Source organism: Marmota monax, unplaced genomic scaffold, assembly GCF_021218885.2.
Source record: "Marmota monax isolate L192 unplaced genomic scaffold, Marmota_monax_Labrador192_F-V1.1 WCK01_AAM20220418_F8-fsc00017, whole genome shotgun sequence".
NCBI lineage: Eukaryota > Metazoa > Chordata > Mammalia > Rodentia > Sciuridae > Marmota > Marmota monax.
Window position 1 is genome coordinate 2,796,718 of NW_026695241.1, and position 8,703 is coordinate 2,805,420.

The window sequence follows — 8,703 nt, forward strand, 5'->3', positions numbered from 1 at the left end:
GTGCTCATTGCCCCTTCCTCTGGCCTTGGCTCTTAGGACGAGGTACCTTTGTGGTGGCTCTGTGGATTCAGCCCCAATCACACGCTCCTTACCTCTTCTGCAGAAGTGGCTCCACCTTGTTGGCACCTCTAGAGTCAGTGCCTCTCCAGCGGCTCCATCTTGCCTGGGTCAAGAAGAATGAAGAAGGCCATTGCCTGGCCTTGGTAACCCAGATGCAACGCCGAGCAGGTGTGAGACCAAGTGGAGGCCCCTGGACCCCAGGGAGCAGAGGTGGCAACTGAGGTCACCCCAGGGAAGGCCAGCAGCCATGGAGCAGGGGGTGGAAAGGGAGGACAGGAGCAGCTTCCTGGAGGAGGTGGCCTTTGGTTGGTTCCAGTGTGATTTGCTTGAAGGACATCAATTCTGTCCATGCAGAGCACGTGACACCTTGACCATGGGCGTATTCTGTCTGATCCAGGCAGGTTATTTGAGAGGGCGGGCTGGGGATCTCTGCTCCCAGGGCAGCCACGTCCTGCCAGCTCTGCATACCCACCCTGCTTCCCTCCCTCCCAGGCTCTGCTGGGGGCTCCGTGGGTTCAGAGCCACTGCAGCTCAGTGCAGCAGAACACCTGCCTCCTGCCGCCTCTGCCCTCAGCCCAGAGCCTCCCACGTGTGAGCGTCCGGAGCAGAGTGGGCGGAGGGAACAGGGGAGGAACAGTCTTATAAGCTATGCAGAGACACCAAGGGTCACAGCAGGCTCTTGCCACGCAGACTGATTCTGTGTTTTGATTCTGACCGCAGACAGGTCTTTGCCTCATCCCTCCCTGGTCCCTGTGTCCTCAACCTGGGTCTGCTGAGAGAAGGCCCAGGACCCCTTCCTTTGGTGCTGCGACTGGTTCAAACCATGCTTAGGAATCCTCACCCCCATGTCACCCAAAACCAACATAAACCCCCACCTGGTCGCCTTTCCTGGCTCTCTTGATCCACTTTTGAACCAGCCCCAGCAGCCAGGCCTGCTCGCCCCGGAAACCCCCCAATATGGGTGTGAGGCTTTATCAAACCCTCTGGGTGCTTGCGTGGTGTCACCCATCTTGACATTCAAACCCAACTTTGAGAGGAGTCTCTCTTGTCTCAATTCAACCATCTCCTTTTCCAGCATCTGCGCCTGATACAGTGGTCAGTTCCTGAGTGCTGACCAGGACTGGCCCTTCATCCCAGGCTAGAGCTGGTGATTCAGCTGAACAGGAGGAAAATGAGTCCCTGTCCTGGGAAGTGGAATTGGGAGGCGGGATGAGCAGCAGCCTTATGTGCTGAGCCACGGCGGAGCCTGGAGAGGTGGTCCACAGACTCCCACAGCTGGTCCCCCGCTGTCTTCCCTGGGATCCAGCTGTTTCACGTTCTGTGAGTCTCCCCAGTAGCCATACTACACATTCTTCTTGCTCATTTATTTAAGCAATTCAAAGTGTGTCATCAGCTCTGTTTGTGACCACAAGGAGTGTGACGAGCCTAGTGTCCAGCACAGTTTACAAATAATGAAACCAAGTTGGGCTGAGGTGCCCCTCCTTAGCATTTATTTGCTCAGCAAAACCGTCCTTGACCTCTTGGCCCATCATCAGGTTTAGACTTCCTGTGAATAGTTGTAATCCTCCAATTAGTGGCACCAGCCGAGGTCCCGCCCACGTGCCCTGGCTCCTTCCACTGGGGCCTGGTCTCTGTGGTAGATGAACTAAGGTTTGCTGCTCCGCCCACCAAAGGTGGGGGCTATTTCCCCCTCTTGGAGTCTGGGGCCCCTAGGCTTGTTGTACTGATAGGGGGCAGAAGGAACGCTGGGTCAAGTCCCAGGCTGAGCCTGAGATATGCAGCTTCTGCTTCTACATGCTGGAACTCTTCTTGGAAGTCAGCTGCTACTCAAGAAGTCTGAGTCCCCTGGGGCCACCACATTGGGAGGAAGCCCAAGCTGACCAAATGGAGAAAGAGCTGGACACACAGAGGAGCCTTCATACAGTCCACTCAGCCAGCCCCCTGATTAGCCAGTGCATGACGGCAGGCAGCCCAGATGGAGGAGACCTGGCTGAGCCCTGCCTGAGCCCCCGAGCCCTGATCCTGAGCACATAAGGTCACTGCTTTCAGGCACTGAGGTTTGGGGTCATTTGTTATAAGCAATGGATTTGGCCTTCAGTCCCAGACTGAAGAATCTTTTTAAAAGGCTGTTCTGTTTCCCTTTTGTTTGTGAAGAACTCCAAAGCAATCCACCCGGCAGATGCTGAGCAGCCCAGTGTCACACCCAGTGGGTAAATGATGTTCCCGTGGACGGAAGAGGAGGCTGAGATCTGTGGATGAAGCATAGGGCCACTGACCTCATCACTAGCCATTGACGTCATCACTAGCCATTGACCTCATCACTAGCCATTGACGTCATCACTAGCCATTGACGGTGCCCACCGTGTGGCAGGGACTGTGCGAGTCTCTGGAAGCTGAGCACTGAGCAGGGCAGTCTCTGCCCTCATGGGACTTTCTCGGCAGGATGATGGCGGTAAACAAATAACAGGGTTTCTGCTTGTGGTGAGAGCCAGGAGGAAAGGGGATAAAGAGTGACGGGGACAGCCAGTCAGGGAAGTCCAATCAGAGCAGGTGGCATTTGAACCAAGGCCTCCATGAGAGACAAGCTCTACACACCAGTGTGGCCAAACGCTGCAGGCCGGGGAGATGCCAGTTGTCTAGGCCACACAGGAAGTCAGGGCCAAAGCACTTGAGGGACGCCAGGGAGATGAGCAGAGGCAGCCACAGCCTCACTGGAAGCCACAGCTCCTGTTGCCATGGAAACCTGGCAAAGAAAGCTCTGGTCCCTCCTCCTCACTCTGCAGGAAGAGGGCAACCACAGAGAGGAGACCGGCCAGGGAGGAGAGGCAGGGAGGCTGGTGACCTCCAACAGGTGGGATGCCGAGGGATGCTGAGCGACCATCGTGCATAGCTGAAACGACTGTGCCACCACGAGATGGAGAAGATGGCAGTGGCTGCTCCTGCTGAGAGCGTCATTGGATCAGATTTCCAAAACGGCCACCAGCTTAAGGAGGGTCATTCAGATGGTGGAGTTGGGCTCCACGGGTTGTGATTCATCAGGGGACAGCAGCTGCTCACCATGTTCGTCCCTCTCAGCAGGAGGCAGGAGGGGACCCTCCTCACAGCCTGGCTGATTGCAGCCCAACCTGGACACCGCCCCCCCCCCACCTTGTGGGGACAAGGGGGTCCTGGCAACCCTGAGAGAGGTGGGGTCCACGGGGAAGGCAGGATGCTAAAGAGGATCATGGTTGGGGGACAGGAAGGGCTAACGCTCCACAGTCACCAAGGCCGGGAGCCTTGCTCAGACCACTGACCTAGGAGTGGAGATCAGGAGGCCGGGGCTCCCCTTTTGTGTCTGCCACGGGTCATCGAGTGGCCATCAGCAACTTACTCTCCTGTGCTGGACCTCAGTGTCCCTTTCTGTGAATGGAATTGGTTGGAGAAGTTGCAACGGGACCATCTTAGGAGCAGGTTGTTAACAGGACTGTGAGGCCAGCCACCAGACTGTCACCTCCCCAGGACCAAGTGTATCCACAGCACTAGGGGCCGTGCTAGCTGGGTGGTAGACGGTGGATACCCGAGGTGAGGATGAACCCCTGTGCCTGGTCTAACAACTCCAGCCGTCTCCCGATTGTCCTGAGGAAGTCAGAAATTAAAATTGTTTAAAATACAAAATATCCCAATTTCTAAATATGAACCCTTAATTTCAAATAAGGTTTTTTTAAAAAATGTACACGTCAGGCAGTGATTTTTTGTATAGATTTGGCTAAAAGACCTTCACGATCTTTCCCAGCTCTGCCTTCTTGGGAGGACCCAACTGCTGTGGTGCCATAAAGAATACGAAATGGCTTGGGACCTTCCCTCATTTAAATTTCAAAGTTTTACATTTAAACATCAGACTCAAGCAATCAGGAAAAATGTAAATTAAACCAGAATGCTGATCAAAGAAATTATTAAAAGGAAGAACAAAGTTGAGGAGTTTCTCCTCCTGACTTCAGGTCTCACTGTGAAGCCACAGCCACGTCACCAAGCCGGAAAGTGGCCGCTGGAAGGCTGTGTGTACAGCAGGGGTACAGGGGGTGTAGCTACAAGCTTCAAGGTGTCACGAGGCCATTGGCCTCTAAGCTTCTAGAGATCAAAGTCAAAAGGGTCGTTCTCACTGTTCACGTGGGAAGTGGAAGGAGCTTCTCTCTGTGGATTTGTGTGGTCCTACTGGCTGCACACCCACCTCCTGCTTCTGGGGTGGACACACTCGGGAAGGACAGAGCAGGGGACCACAGCACGACCAGCCCGACTTCTTCCTCAGGGACAGCTCCTGCCTTGGGGCAGAGTCCCTGGCTGGGTGTGCATCACCCAGGGTAGTGTCCCTCCGTCAGGGCTAGTGAGAAGGAAAGCAGCCGTGTCCCAGGCCTAGCCGGGTGGGCGCCACTACAGGGGGAGCCTCCAGATTGCTGTGTGTCCTGCCCAGGGCATCCAGGCCAGGCCAGGGTCTGGGGCAACTGGGGACGCAGGGCTGGCACCTAGAACAGTGGCTTGGCTTGCTTGGCCTCACTCCTGTCCTTTCCCCTGCCTGGGAAGCTGCCTCCTGCTTCTGCTAATTAGGACACTGTCCCCCCCCCCCCATCATCCCTGACCACCCCTCCCCCCACACACACAGTGGGAGACGGGCCTTCCCAGGGCTTCAGATCACTCTGGATGCTGTGGGTCAAACACAGCTGAGTGCCTGCTTTTTCATACGGTTCGGTGTCATTCTGGCAGCATCCCGCCCTGCTGACCCACCCCATTGGACTATGAGCACCCCCCACTTAACAGACCCTTCCAGACATCCTGAGATCCCCTCTGTGGGAACAGCCGTGCTGTGCTTGGACGGTCCCGTACCGCTGGGTTCCCCATTCACTCGTGAACACCTTTTCAGCCTCTGAAGACAGTGCCAGGGGGACGTCCACAGCATGACCACCTGACTTCTTCCTCAGAACAAGGTCCTGGAATTGGGCTTTGACCCTGTGTTAGATTCCCAGGGCTACCACATAAAGTGTTGAAACCACAGAAGGTGCCCACCAGGCATTCCTCGGCTTGTGGCCATGTCACTGCAGTACCAGCCGTCCTGTCCAAGTGGCCCTCTCCTGTATGTCTCTCTGATGATCTTGTCTTGAGTCCTTACTTATGTCAAAAGGTTTTTTCCAAATAAGCCCACAAGCACAGGTCCCAGAGTGAGGATGTGGACACACTTTGGGGAGGACAGCCATCAACGCACACCAGATCCCTGGCTGATGGCCCTCCCTGGAGGACCCTTCCCCAGCCCTCATGTGCTGTCAGGGTGGACCAGAGAGCCTCTTTCCATTGCCTCCTGTCAGTGACCTTGGGAAAGCCTTAGCTTCTCTGAGCCGAGTTTCCCCTCTGTTGACTGGGGATCATAATCCCAGGTTCTCAGAGGGCCCAGGGAGATCAAGGGCTTCAATAAGATGTGGGGGCTCCTTCCCACCATGAATCACCTGTCAGAATCCCCTGATCGGGCAACTCTTAGACAATATAAAGGAGTAGAGATAATACCATGCATCTTATCTGATCATAATGGAATGAAACTGAAAATCAACGATAAAAGAAGGAAGGAAAAAGCATACATCACTTGGAGAATGAACAATAGGTTACTGAATGATCAATGGGTTATGGAAGACATCAAGGAGGAAATTAAAAAATTCTTAGAGATAAATGAAAACACAGACACAACATATCGGAATCTATGGGACACATTGAAAGCAGTTCTAAGAGGAAAATTCATTGCTTGGAGTTCATTCCTTAAAAAAAGAAAAAACCAACAAATAAATGATCTCATACTTCATCTCAAAATCCTTGAAAAAGAAGAGCAAAACAACAGCAAAAGAAGTAGAAGGCAAGAAATAATTAAAATCAGAGCTGAAATTAATGAAATTGAAACAAAAGAAACAATTGAAAAAATTGACAAAACTAAAAGTTGGTTCTTTGAAAAAATAAACAAAATCGACAGACCCTTAGCGATGCTAGCGAAGAGAAGAAGAGAGAGAACTCAAATTACTAGCATACGGGATGAAAAAGGCAATATCACAACAGACACTTCAGAAATACAGAAGATAATCAAAAACTATTTTGAATCCTTATACTCCAATAAATTAGAAGATAGTGAAGGCATAGATAAATTTCTTAAGTCATATGATCTGCCCAGATTGAGTCAGGAGGATATAGAAAACCTAAACAGACCAATATCAATTGAGGAAATAGAAGAAACCATCAAAAGACTACCAACTAAGAAAAGCCCAGGTCCGGATGGGTATACAGCAGAATTTTACAAAACCTTTAAAGAAGAACTAATACCAATACTTTTCAAGCTACTTCAGGAAATAGAAAAGGAGGGAGAACTTCCAAATTCATTCTATGAGGCCAACATCACCCTGATACCTAAACCAGACAAAGACACTTCAAAGAAAGAAAACTACAGACCAATATCTCTAATGAACCTAGATGCAAAAATCCTCAATAAAATTCTGGCGAATCGGATACAAAAACATATCAAAAAAATTGTACACCATGATCAAGTAGGATTCATCCCTGGGATGCAAGGCTGGTTCAATATACGGAAATCAATAAATGTTATTCACCACATCAATAGACTTAAAAATAAGAACCATATGATCATCTCGATAGATGCGGAAAAAGCATTCGACAAAGTACAGCATCCCTTTATGTTCAAAACTCTAGAAAAACTAGGGATAACAGGAACATACCTCAATATTGTAAAAGCAATCTATGCTAAGCCTCAGGCTAGCATCATTCTGAATGGAGAAAAACTGAAGGCATTCCCCCTAAAATCTGGAACAAGACAGGGATGCCCTCTCTCTCCACTTCTCTTCAACATAGTTCTCGAAACACTGGCCAGAGCAATTAGACAGACGAAAGAAATTAAAGGCATAAAAATAGGAAAAGAAGAACTTAAATTATCACTATTTGCAGATGATATGATTCTATACCTAGCAGACCCAAAAGGCTCTACAAAGAAACTATTAGAGCTAATAAATGAATTCAGCAAAGTGGCAGGATATAAAATCAACACGCATAAATCAAAGGCATTTCTGTATATCAGCGACAAAACCTCTGAAACGGAAATGAGGAAAAACACTCCATTCACAATATCCTCAAAAAAAATAAAATACTTGAGAATCAACCTAACAAAAGAGGTGAAAGATTTATACAATGAAAACTACAAAACCCTAAAAAGAGAAGTAGAAGAAGATCTTAGAAAATGGAAAAATATACCCTGTTCATGGATAGGCACAACTAACATCATCAAAATGGCGAAATTACCAAAAGTTTTCTATAGGTTTAATGCAATGCCAATCAAAATCCCAATGGCATTTCTTGTAGAAATGGAAAAAGCAATCATGAAATTCATATGGAAAAATAAAAGACCCAGAATAGCAAAAGCAATTCTAAGCAGGAAGTGCGAATCAGGCGGTATAGCGATACCAGACTTAAAACTATATTACAGAGCAATAGTAACAAAAACAGCATGGTACTGGTACCAAAACAGGAGGGTGGACCAATGGTACAGAATAGAGGACACAGAGACTAATCCACAAAGCTACAACTATCTTATATTTGATAAAGGAGCTAAAAGCATGCAATGGAGGGAGGATAGCATCTTCAACAAATGGTGCTGGGAAAACTGGAAATCCATATGCAACAAAATGAAACTGAATCCCCTCCTCTCGCCATGCACAAAAGTTAACTCAAAATGGATCAAGGACCTAGATATCAAATCAGAGACTCTGCGTCTGATAGAAGAAAAAGTTGGTGCCGATCTACATATTGTAGGGTCGGGCTCCAAATTCCTTAATAGGACACCCATAGCACAAAAGTTGATAACAAGAATCAACAAATGGGACTTACTTAAACTGAAAAGTTTTCTCTCAGCAAGAGAAACAATAAAAGAGGTAAATAGGGAGCCTACATCATGGGAACAAATTTTTACTCCTCACACTTCAGATAGAGCCCTAATATCCAGAGTATACAAAGAACTCAAAAAATTAAACAATAAGAAAACAAATAACCCAATCAACAAATGGGCCAAAGACCTGAACAGACACTTCTCAGAGGAGGACATACAATCAATCAACAAGTACATGAAAAAATGCTCACCATCTCTAGCAGTCAGAGAAATGCAAATCAAAACCACCCTAAGATACCATCTCACTCCAGTAAGATTGGCAGCCATTATGAAGTCAAACAACAACAAGTGCTGGAGAGGATGTGGGGAAAAGGGTACTCTTGTACATTGCTGGTGGGACTGCAAACTGGTGCGGCCGATCTGGAAAGCAGTATGGAGATTCCTGGGAAAGCTGGGAATGGAACCACCATTTGACCCAGCTATTGCCCTTCTTGGACTATTCCCTGAAGACCTTAAAAGAGCGTACTACAGGGATACTGCTACATCGATGTTCATAGCAGCACAATTCACAATTGCTAGACTGTGGAACCAACCCAGATGCCCTTCAATAGATGAATGGATAAAAAAAATGTGGCATTTATACACCATGGAGTATTACGCAGCACTAAAAAATGACAAAATCATAGAATTTGCAGGGAAATGGATGGCACTAGAGCAGATTATGCTTAGTGAAGCTAGCCAATCCC